Raw genomic sequence first — 13,015 nt, forward strand, 5'->3', positions numbered from 1 at the left:
CAATAAAAATAGTAATATCGAAAATAAAATAGCAAAGTGTTAATTTTGATTATTAGTGTGGGATGGGGAATTCCGGGAAAGAGCCCAGAACTTTTTCCAGTGCCCAACAATTGTAACCAAATGTCTCAAGTGGGGTGCCATGTATTTCGCTGTAGCGAAAGTCAGGCCTAGAATTGTTCATTCTAGCCTTCCAGGTCTAGTACTTGAATTAAGGGTATGGTTGCGTTTGTGTGCGTGTGAGTGTATGAACGATGAATGTTTGGTGCAGATGAGGAAGAAAAGAGTCAGTCAGAGAGTTTCGAGTCTTCAGTAAGTACAGTGATTTGCGAGTCGCGAAAGCGAAAAGACAAAGAGTTGCGAGTCTTGAGTGAGCGAAGATTGAATGAGCGAGTAGCGAGTTCAGCGTGTAAACGTAGCGATTAAGAGAAAATAGTGATAATCTTCATCTTATAATCACCAGTAATAAAATTCTTATTTTTAATTTTAAATAAACAATTTTTTATACCAAAATTCCTACATTACTGTATTTATAAATATAATACAGATAAAAAAAGAAGGTGCAAATCACGCAGATAAATTTTTGATAAAAAAGAAGTTAACATACAAATAAATTTTTGAATTCTTAAGAATCATCTAAAATAAAAAGTTTTTATTTCTTTTTAAGACAGAATAAAATTTTAGTTATAATTATGTTATGTGAAACGCTCTGTATTATATGTACGTTTCATTTTAAATGCATGTGTTATTATATTTGTTCAAAATTACTTCATTTCACCTAAATATAATTGAAATAATTTTTTAATTGATGAAGTTGTATCAGTACATACATGTGCTATACAAGTACCCGTAGCTAACTTCTTCGATATTGAAACGTAAAGAAGATAAAATAATCACGTTTTATTTATCTGGATAACAAATATATAAATTATAATAGATACTCTTATTATGTATCTACATACATATTTTCATATTCTCTTACCCACATTTTCACTTCTATTCAGAAAGAATCAAATTCAATTAAAAAAATTTATGATAGAACTTACTTGAGCACAATTAATAAAATGTAAACTCGTTGAAAAAACTCATCATTTGCTTAAAAATTTACTTAAGAAAGATGGAAGTAAAGAAAAGAAAAGAAAAGAAAGGAGAGAAAAAGTAAGAAATAACATTATTAATACCAAGAAGATTGCAGGCTATTATGAATATAAAATATAAAAGTTAAATTTTTATGTCTTTTTAAATTTCTTTCGGAAATATATCAAACAATTGTATGTCATCATATGTTGATATGGAAGTAGTTCTGTGACTATTTTGATTCTATGGAAACAAGGATATGTGGTATATACAAATCAGTCTTTTATGACGGTACAATATTCAATTGTCGATTGTACGATATTCAACGATATTTCATTGCTACTGAAAACGAATAATTCCATAGCTAAATACCTATTTTATAAGTTACACTGTTGTGCATTTCTATTTCCTGCACCATTCAATATTTTTCGAATTATCATGACGATATTTTTATATTCAATCATAATAATAATTATATTCAATAGAATAACTTAATCATAATAATAGTTATATTCAATAGAATGATACTTTTCTTGATACAAAAAAAAAATTTGTTTAAGAGATTAAATATCCATCTTGATTTTCAACAAAGTTAAAAAAGTTCTTCGAAAATATTTCATTTCTTTCCAGAAAATGTAATAAACTGTAAATGTAAAACTGTGTATTTTTAAAACATAAAAAAATATGAAAGAAAATTGTGTTAATAAGAATCTGCTCCTTTCAAAGAAATAATTTTCTCTTATGAATATGTCACCAAACGACAGGATGAAAATATTTTTACATTAAGAGAAATCGTATTTTATAATAAATAATTCTAATAAAATTGTATTTTATTAAGAGCAATGAATTACAAATAGATATCTCATTGCAGCTTTGTAAAAAGATACAAATTCATTGGATTCCGTGTAATGGAGTCAACATGCTTATAATTTCGAAGAGTTTATTCCTTGTTACAATCGTGTTCGTATATGAAGTAGAATGAAATAGAATGTTCTTAATAGTATAGAATGTCTCGAATGAATTAGAAATTCTAATGCTGTCGAATGTTTTCTTTTTTTTCTCTCTTTTTCCTTGAGTAAAGCTGCAATTCCTGAGGATTTGAGATTCCCTATAACCTGCATTTAACATAATAGGATTGGTATTGATTTTTTTTTTTTTTTTTTGTTCTTTATGGTGATTTGTGTGTGTTTTGATCTTGTTTTAAGTTTTTGCAGGAGAAAAACTTTAGAAAACTTGCAGTGACTTGGTGTGTAGATTCATGTTGGCATGTGTTTTGTTGCTGGTATCTGTTGAGTGTTGCGTGCTTTGGAAGTTTTGTCCTTATTTTCAGTGGGATTTTGTCTATTTGACAGTCTCCGGTAGTCCTGATTAGATGATTTTCGTGGTTTGGCGTTTGTGATTGAGTTGTGTATGAAGTCTTCTATTGTTGGTATGTTGGCTAGTTAATGTAATATTTTTATGGGAGTATCTTATGGTTTGTTTAGTATTATTCGTAAAAATTTATTTTGCATCTTTTAAACTTTATTTATATGATTTTTGGCAGCAGCCGCCCAGATTTGATGTCCGTAGGTGATGCCGAGTCTAACGCAGGTTTTGTATAAGTTTATTTTAATATTTGTTTTTAATTTACTATTTTTGAAGATTAATGGATATAATTTGATAAGTGCGGGGGGGGGGGGTGCGAGGTTTATGCGTTTGTGTATGGCCGGGGCCCAGATAATTTTGGAATCAAGAATGACACCAAGATACTTGGCTGTGTTAGCCCATGGAATGTTTTGTCCTTCTATTGTAATGTGATTTGGCGTGTAATTTCTCTTATTGTTAAAGGTAATCGCTTGAGTTTTCTCAGGGTTTACTGTGAGTTTCCATTTTTTGAAGTAATCTATATAGTGTTAATATGAGTTTTGTAGGTATATCGTAGCTTCGAACTCCAAGAGGAGGCATAAATTGCTGTATCGTCTGCATAGATTGCAGTGTACGTGTTTTGTGATGTTGGGAGGTCGTTGATATATATAATGAATAAAAGTGTAACGAGAATAGATCCTTGGGGCACTCCAGCAGTAAGTGCTTTTGTGGATGATTTGGTGCCATTTAGTGATACGAAGAATTTCCTGTCAGATAAATAATTTGCGATTATGTTTAAAATTGAAACGAAGTGTTTATATCGTGTAGTTTGGTAATGAGAGCAGTGTGCCATACGGAATCGAAGGCTTTTTGGATATCTAGTAGTAAGAGTTGAGTGGTCCGGTTTTATTTCTTTCTATTATGATTTGTTCTGTAACTCGTTGTAATTGGTGGATTGATGAGTGGTTACATCTGGAGCAAATTAATATGGTGCAATTATATTGTTTTTGTTGAGATGTGTTATGAGGTGTTGATATATAATTTTTTCCATCAGATTTCAAAGGTGTTTAAAAGACTGTTTAAAAGGTGTTTAAAAGGTGTCGATATACAATTTTTTCCATCAGTTTTCAAAGGTGTTTAAAAGACTGATGGGTCGGTAGTTGGCTAAGTTTGAAGTGGGTTTTCCTGGTTTGGGTATAGGAAGTGGGGAAGTATGAGAGCTTAAAACAGGCTTTAAAAATATAATAGATTTGTACTATGGGTTTTGCGGGTAGATTTTTCAGTTTTGTGGTAGTGATCTTATCCGGTCCGGCAGCTTTTTTGTTTGGGAGTTGTTTGATGAGCTGGCTGATTTGTTTGGGCGTGCAATTTAGATTGTATTGAGTTATGTTTGATGTATTTTTGTTGGTGAGTGTGATTTTTTGTTGGATTTGCTGTTCTATGAAGGAGTGGGTATTGTAGGTATTTTTGTGAATCGATACAAAGTTCGTGGCTAGCCCTTCGGTTTTTTCTTTGTCTGTGTAAAGTATGGTGCTGTGCGTGTCGTCATGTATTATTGGTATTTTGTTTTTCTTTCCACCAGTGATTTTGTAAGTTTGCCATAAAGTTGGATCTGTATTTTGGATCTGTATGTCAGAGAGTTTCTGTTGCCAGGTCTTGTTTTTGATGTTTTTGATTTTTTGCTGAATCTGATTGGTGAGAATGTTTCTGAATAATTTATAAAAGGGGTTGCCTGTTTTCTGATATTTTCTTCTAATATAGTTTCTTTTCTTGATGTTGTCTGTAAGTGTTGAGTCTATGATTTTGTTAATTTTGTATGTTGTGTCTATTTTTGTGAAGTTGCGATATGCATTAAGTATGTGACGAGTAAATGTCCTGATTTCTGTGTCTATATCTGATTTGTTTGTTAGGATCGGTTTTATGTCTATTTTATTACATAGTTTTTTGTATTTGTCGGTACGTTCTTGTGTGACTTGATTTCTTGTTGTTTTATGCATGTGTATTTTCAGTTCTATAAGAAGGTAATTTGATGGCAGGTCGTCTATTGTTTGGCATTCATGGAGGTAAGGAATATTCGATAGAAAAATAGATTCGATAGATGTTAGAAAGAATGCAGTTAGGTTGTCTATGTGTGTATGTTGGGCTGTGTATAATTTGGTAGTTGTGTAATTCTATGTGATTTTTGATTTGTGGAGCCATTTGCATTTCTCTTGGTGTTGTTCCACATGCTGTGTTTCGCATTGAAATCTCCACCAATGAGAAAGAGACCGGAGCTGTGTGGAGGAATAATATTGTTTAGGTCTGACTGATTTATTCTATTATTAGGAGGGGAATATGCTGCGCCAATTATGATGGTGTGTGTAGTTTTTAGTTTTATGGTGAGGATTTCAGTGTTGGTGGAGTTTGGTTGTGGGATATCTTCTGTAAGTATGCCGGTGCGGGAAATCTGGGCGGTCTTGTCTGTGGATAATATAATGTGTTAATTTGAATGTGTTTTTAGGTTTTAGCCATGTTTCTGTAATGGCTACATCTATATTATGATCTATTAGGAATTTTTGTAGTTCTGGGATTTTGCTTCTAACGTTCGTGGCGTTCCATAAAGTTAATTTTAAAGTTTGTCTATGACTGTCCATTTTCGAGTTCTTTCTTGAACTATTTGTATGATGGCTTTGATTCTAAGTTATTGTTGCAGTTTACATAGTATTTTTGAATGAATGTAATAATTTGGAGGAAAAGACCAAGATCTGTGGATTTTATTTAGTCAATTTGTGTTGTAATGTCCGGATTTTGTTTATGTGTCGGTTGGCTATGTTTTTGTTGTGGTCTAGCTGCTTGTGCGTCCGTTCCTGGGTCTGTGTGTCTGTTGGATAGGGGGGAAAGTGAGGGGAGATTTGATTTGAGGGAGGGATGGAAATTGTTGTGGTTGAGGTATGGTATATGACGGTTGGACTAGTGTTTGTATCTTGTTGGTATAGGTGTTTTTTTTCTTTTTTTTGCTAAGTTAATAGCGCTGGACATTGTGAGTAATTTGCTAGATGGTTTTTCCTTTGCAGTTTGCACAAGTGGATGGAAATTCTGGAGTTTTGGAACAGTTTCTGGAGTCATGTAGTCCGGCGCATTTTATGCAAACTGCTTTTATGTTGCAATTTGCCGACGTGTGTCCATGAGCTTGACAGCGGAAACATTGTGAAGGGATGAGAGTGAGCTATGGTATTTACATATTGTACAATTATATATAATTGATACGAGGATGGCGGAAGGATGTAGGATGTTCGGAACTGTGACGATTTGGGGATAAGGTGAGGAAAGGGTGTGAGTTTCGTCTCAGAGTCGCTGCCTAAACTCATCTGTGGGGGGGCTGTGATGGCAGCGACCTCTTACCTCTTACCCCAGACGCTTGTTGTTATAACTACTCGCTAGGCTGGATGGTCACCCATCCTAGCGGTGTTCCGCACTCTGTTTGCTTAACATCGAAGATCGCTAGACTTCGACACTAAGCGCACGGTCACTTGCGGCTTGTACGAATCGATGTTCGAGATTCGTACTCGAGGGACTATAGGCCGCTACAATTATACAACGGGTTTTTTCGATTCATATTTTTCTCAATATATTTTGATATTTTCTATGTATCATATGTGATTTATTTGTGCTACCTGGTGCGAATGTTACTCGGTATATCGGGAATTTTGTGTGGGTGGGTATTTCGATGCTGTCGAATATCTGGAAAGTATGTCCTTATATATATTTGATTATCATCGTCAAGTAGAAGGGGAAGGAACATAGATGACCAACTATTGGATCTTGCCCTTATGACTAACTATTCACAGTCTACTTTTATGTGGACTGTTGCTACCTCATTGTCAGTGTTTGCACAGATTCAATATTGTCCGGGTTGGTCATCCAACATCATTATAATATAAAAAATTATAATTTAGCTTAAGAAGCAACAAATTATGAACTTTTAAATGAAAATTTCTAGAACATTCTAAATCGGTATTTTAGATCGGTAGACATTATCGATAGATTCCATTCTGAAGCGAGCAATTTATTGCAAAAGTGTAATTTAAATGTATCACTTTCCAAATTATATTGCATTCTTTTATAAAATTTTAATACATTTATAAATTTATTAAAAACAGCGAGTTTATTCTGTCGCAAATATTCAATTCTTATAAATTCTTACCTCAAAACTTCGTTTTCTGTTTTTCCAAATGTGAATAATATCATCTATAACATGTAATTTTAATTACATAGCTATGTAAAAATATATAGATGTCGAAGACGAAAATGATAGTGGAAATGATAATTGTTGATAATTGTTATATAATGTATTTTTTCTATGTTAATGGAGTACAATTTGTAAATATTTAATCTGTATCATCATACCATTTAATGAATTTAGTTCAGAGAAATAACAGTCTACCCTGTAATGTTCACTTGCATTTTACACTTTAATATACATTATGTATAATGTCTATTTAGCGAAGACGTCACTATAACTGACAATATAAAAAAAATCTCCATAACTGATCATGCATACGCTATTGATAAATTATCTACTAAATGCCATTCGCTGCATTTTCGATCAATGATCCAATGAACCATTGATAAATCTTCTTACCGGATTAATCACTTCCTTTTTAAACAATTTTTAATTACTGTCATTCCATGTAGCAGCAATAAAACTTTTTTCTTTTGCATACAATAATATATTTTATTGTTCCGCCGTGTACTCTAAACAAATGAATTAATCATAAAAAGGAACATCAAAGGAGCAGCTATCAAAAATTCGACTACAGCCGCATTTTTAGAAAACGATAAAAATAAACAAACAATTCTAAAATTTTTTTTAATGAATCATGATTAACACATAGCATATTTACATTTATATTAAAACATATAAAACATAAAACATAGTAGTAATAATAAAAGATCTCAAAGTACAAAACACGACATTTTATTGTTTCAAACGATAATGTCACAATCTTTAACTCTGCCGTAAGCAATTTCTAGAACTTTTTAGAAACCTGAATGAAAAACTGAACTATTCTTGTAATAAAAATATAGATGTCTTGTAATAAAAGTAGCATTATTCCTTTCGAAATATTAGATAAATAAGGTAATAAAAATGTGCTCATTTTAACAATAATATCAGTCTTCGTTCAGCAGGACGTGTTTACATCATTTGTGTTTATATTAATCGTGAGTAACACATATACACAACATATCAGTTCAGCCCAATACTAGTGTATTGACTAGTGATTATTACCATGTGAAATTATCATAGTGAGTGCGTGTGTATGTTCAGCAGCATGAAAATTTAGCTGACCATACAGCTAAAAATATAAAAATCGGGAAAAACTTACATCTCATAAAATTTGAAAAGCTACAAACAGCAAGTCAACCCAGTTAACCCGAAGATAAGTTTAAACAAAAAATGGAAGATTAACTCAACTAATCAAGTCAAAGACGTAGACGTGATAAATAAAAACATACGCTCAAAAACAGAAATGTGGTTGCAAGAAATACCTACTTGTAATATGTGAAACAAAGAGCACTCTAATTTACACTCCTACTAATACCGACTTACAAATCGAAATAACAAAACTTAATTCCTCTGATACATACAAGCACAAATCATCGATCCTTTAATAGAACTACTTGGACAAGAGATAAGTAATGATAATTTTATTTTAAAACAACTAAAAGATTATAATTATGTAAGATTACAGCTCAAATCACCTGAAAATTATAATAAAATAATTAGTGCATTAAGAAGCAAAAACGTAAATTTCCATATATACTAGCTTAAAAGTTATGGAATATATAAAGTAATCCTCCGAGGATTTTCACCCAAACAAATACGAACAAAATCATTAGTGAGCTGAAACAGCACAACCACACTGTTAAGACAATAAAAAATATATCTAAGCAACTGTTACCGCTATTTGCCATTGAATTAGAACCAAAGAATAATAACAAATATATATATATATATTAAAGATATTAAACATAATACTTAGATTTGAACCGCCAAAACCAAAACGAGATATACCGTAGTGCTTTCGCCCAGTGCAATCGTATGACCACATAAAGAATTATTATAACAAGCGACCGGTTTATGTCAAATGCGCTGCAGATCATCAAACAACACAGTGTCTGTAACAAGGCAAGATAAAAAATGTGAAATGCTATAATTGCAAAGGAAATCACTCTGTAAGCTATAAAAGTTGTGTAATTCGTTTATTCGTTAATTCGTTTACATAACAATTACAGCAAAAGTTGTTTCTTACACTAAAGAAAAGAACAATGCAATCACCAACAGAAGCACAACACGCATTATCAAACATTAGGTTTACACTACCAAGAACAGCTTTATTTAACCATGAATGCATCTTGAACACACTCATTCAAACGACCAGTTGATCAAAAATACAGAACGTTTAACAAATATGATAATAACACAAACCACACTGCTACAACAGAATTAACAACAAAGTCAACAAATAACTATCATGATACAATTATTAATACAACTTGTTAAAACCAAGTCATAATAGGAAGTGCAATCAAAATAACAATAAGGAACAGTAATGAGTTACAATAAAAACCTGGCAGTTTTCGTTTACGAACATAATATAGACATTATGATGATCTCAGAAATTCACTTACAAACAAAAACTATGCAAAAATTCCACATTATATCATCTACGACACTAAACATCCATTAAGAAAATCACATAGAGGATCCACCATATTAATAAGAAATAACATTAAACATCACCTACACAGTAGAACTACATATGATTATCTCCAATTTATAACGGTGTCAATAGCAATCTCAAATGGACCAATACAAATGTCAGCAATTTAATCTCCAAAACATATCAATCTCAATCTGGAATAATATGAAAATCTTTTAAAACTCTAGGAAACAAACTCTTGGTAGCAAGAGACTACAATACAAAGCATGAATTATCACCAAGAAGGAGAACTCTAATGCAAGTCATAGGAAAATTATCGCTAATCCCGCTGTCAACTGATGAACCAACGTTGGCCTGTAATAGTTAAGTAAATACTGGTAGATTTCATAGATTTCGCTATAACGAAAGATTTAAATAAGTTGTACTTCCAATCAACAAACCTGGATTTAAGCTCCGATCATTTATCTATAATTATTAATTATCTACAAAAACCTACCGAAATAGAGTTTGCCCCCACTCTATCCAACAATAAATTAAGAAAAATTCAGAATACTAATTAATTAAAACTTGAACTGCAACATCTTCTTAAAAACACCTGAACACATTGAGAATGCAATTATTTACCAAGACGATTCAAGAATCAACAAGGTGATCCACAATTAAAATTAACAAAAATAGCAACAACTTATGGTACCCAAATCATATATTACAAAAAAAAAAAGCGAAAGCGTAATGGCAAAATACAAAACAGCTGAATCTAAACGACCGCTAAATACACTCACTAAGGAAATTAAAAAGAATTATCCACTAATATTGCAACAAAGAAATGGAAAAGTATCTATTGAATATTTCACTATGGAAATACAAATTACGCACTGGAAGGCAGTAAAAAGAATAAAAAGGCCTATAATTCAGACTCCAGCAATAAAAAAGTCAGGCAACTTTTGGGTTAAAACTTCCTCAGAGCAAACTATAGCCTTTCAACAAATCTTCAAGCTAAATACTATACCAGAAAAAAACTAATCAATAACCATATACACAAGAACAAAATGACATAATACGCAAAACCACCGGAGTTGGAAATAAAAAAATTAATATCAGGTCGGAAATAAAAATATTAATATCAATAATGAAAATAAACAAAACTCTAAGTTTTGATTTGATTCCCGGGGAGATATAATTAAAAACACAGCTATCAAATTCATAACAATATTATTTAATTCAGAAACCAGCACTTTCCAAGCACATGGAACCAGAAAATAAAATTGCCGAAGCCAAACAAATATATTCACAAACTTTCTAAATACAGACTCATCTTATTATTACCAATACTTTTAAAGATGCTAGAAAAAATATTCCTAGTCAGAATTATAGAAGTAGAATCAATAGTAAACAACTAATCCCTAACCATCAATTTGGATTTACAGATAAATATGCTGAGCAGGTACAGAGGCTAACAAAATTATACTCTTGAAGATAAAAAATACTGTACATGTCTATTTCTGGATATAGAGAAAGTCTTCAATAAAATGTGGCACGAAGGATTACTGAAAATTTTAAAAATCACTTTCCTGACGCACTCTATCTATCTTACAAAGAGAACATTTTACATGAAAATAAAAGATTCGTTCTCTAGTGTACACAATGTAGGAGTGCCGCAAAGAAGCGTGCTTGGACCCGTGCTCTACATTCTATTCACTGCAAATATTTCAACAACATCCAATAGTATATATACATTTGCAGCTACATTAGCACATGAAAATCCAGCTGAAGCAATTCAAATCCTACAAAACCATATAAGAAAAACTAGAAAAATGGCTTTTGGAAAGGAAAATAAAGGTCAACTATAACAAATGCAAGCATATCACTTTTACGCTACGCAGAGGAGAAATCCCACAAATTACATTGCACGGCAACGCTGTCCCTCAGATAAAAGTAGTCAAATACCTTGGACTACATCTAGATTCAAAATTAACCTGAAAACAAGACATATGCAAAAAATATAATAAATCTGAAGCAAAAAAATCTGCAAAGAAAAAAAATATTGTGATTAACTAGCCGAAGAGACAATAAATTATTCATATACAGTTACAATAAAACCTATATGGACATATGGCGCTTAGAGATATAATAAACAGAGTTATAATAAAATCTATATGGACATATGGCATTCAGTTCTGGAAAATGGCTGCTAAAAGTCATATCACAAAGATGGAAACTACGTAATCAATAATACTTCGAACAATAGTTAATGTATTTTGATACATCAAGGATGAAGACTTGCGCAAGGCTCACAAATTCCTTTCGTGTGGGAAGAAATCCAATGAAGATCTAATAGACATAAAACACAGAAAATCCTTGCTAACACTCTATAGATAGATGACATGAAAAGAAGATTAAAGAAAAAACTTTCACAAAATCTCTAACGCAACAAATATAAACACATATTTAGTGAAATTTGCAACATCAATACAAAATCGTTATAACAACTTGCCGAATGTCCACTAGGTCAAATTGCAGGAATACTAGGAGATAAAAGAAAAAACTATTCACGATCCAAGATCCAGAAAATGATATTCAGGAGTCGGAAGTTAATAATCAAAGTCCACTAATTCAAAGTATTTCGAGTGCCGCAACCAAAATTCGAGATTCATTATCCAAGATTCAAGACGTGGCACCGATCCACACCGATGTCATCACATTGTTATCGCAATCACTTTATTATCACTCTCAAAACCCTCAAAAGCTAGTCATTAAATTTGTATAAAAAATTGACGATATTCTGAAGAAGTCTACTATATTGCTATTTAATAAATTTGATTAAAATGTTAAATTACAATAAATTTCAAAATCTTTTATTGGTAGAAAGCATTTTCAATATAGAAAATCTATTAGATATGTATAGTAATATGCAATGTCATCAAATGTCATTTATTATTTTCTGCTAAAATACAAAAGTATTAAAAATAGATTACACTGACTTATTAGAAAAATAAAAAGAAGAGAACCGAAATAAAGATTTATCGAATTAAATATTTAAATAGGATAGTAATAGGATCAAGTATTTTCCGTCTTATTAAAAATTATTGTATCTCTAATTCTAATTTCTTGGAACCTCAACAACTGTTTCTCTTTTTTCTATTTCATCTCTATATAAATTCTAGATTGGAATATTATAAAATTGGAATAAATAACATAAATGGGTTATATCAATACTTGTTTTAGTTTCAATTATTTATAATCTTCTTAACCTGAAATAATATTTTTAATAATATTATAAAATCCTCTTACTGTGCTCACTTAATATTTGAATTTCGAATCAACTTATAGAGAATGAGTTATCCGAATTTATTTTTAAAATTGCTAAACCTTTTATCATGCAAAGAGACTTCAGTAACTATAATATTATGGAACAAAACAGATAAGTAAATTACGGAAAAGATAATAAATAATCATAATCTGATATTTATATTAAACGTTAACAAATTAACTTATCTCTTTTTAACTAATATTTAAGTGATGTTTAGCTGCATTTCTCTATTCTTAGATCTTAAATAAAATAAAATAAAAATACATAAAAAATAACATAAAAATCATAAATAGAAATTTAAATTAGCCAGTTAGTACGAATTGCGCCTCTTAGAGAGTCATGCGAACATAATCCATCAAAATTTAGAAGTTCCCCTTTTTTCTTCTTTAAACAAATTTCTTAATGCAATACGTTATATTGTGATTCTTCTAATATCTAAAATTAACTTTAAAACATTATTTTTCGTCATGTTTCAATTCCATCGTGAGATATTGATTGTAAAAAAACAGACGAGAAGATTGAACATGCTTTTAACAAATATAAAAAAAGTCGTACGCTGGAAAATCTAATTTTCTTCAAAAAA

This window comes from Frieseomelitta varia, unplaced genomic scaffold (assembly GCF_011392965.1).
Source record: "Frieseomelitta varia isolate USP_RPSP 00005682 unplaced genomic scaffold, Fvar_1.2 scaffold_356, whole genome shotgun sequence".
Taxonomy (NCBI): domain Eukaryota; kingdom Metazoa; phylum Arthropoda; class Insecta; order Hymenoptera; family Apidae; genus Frieseomelitta; species Frieseomelitta varia.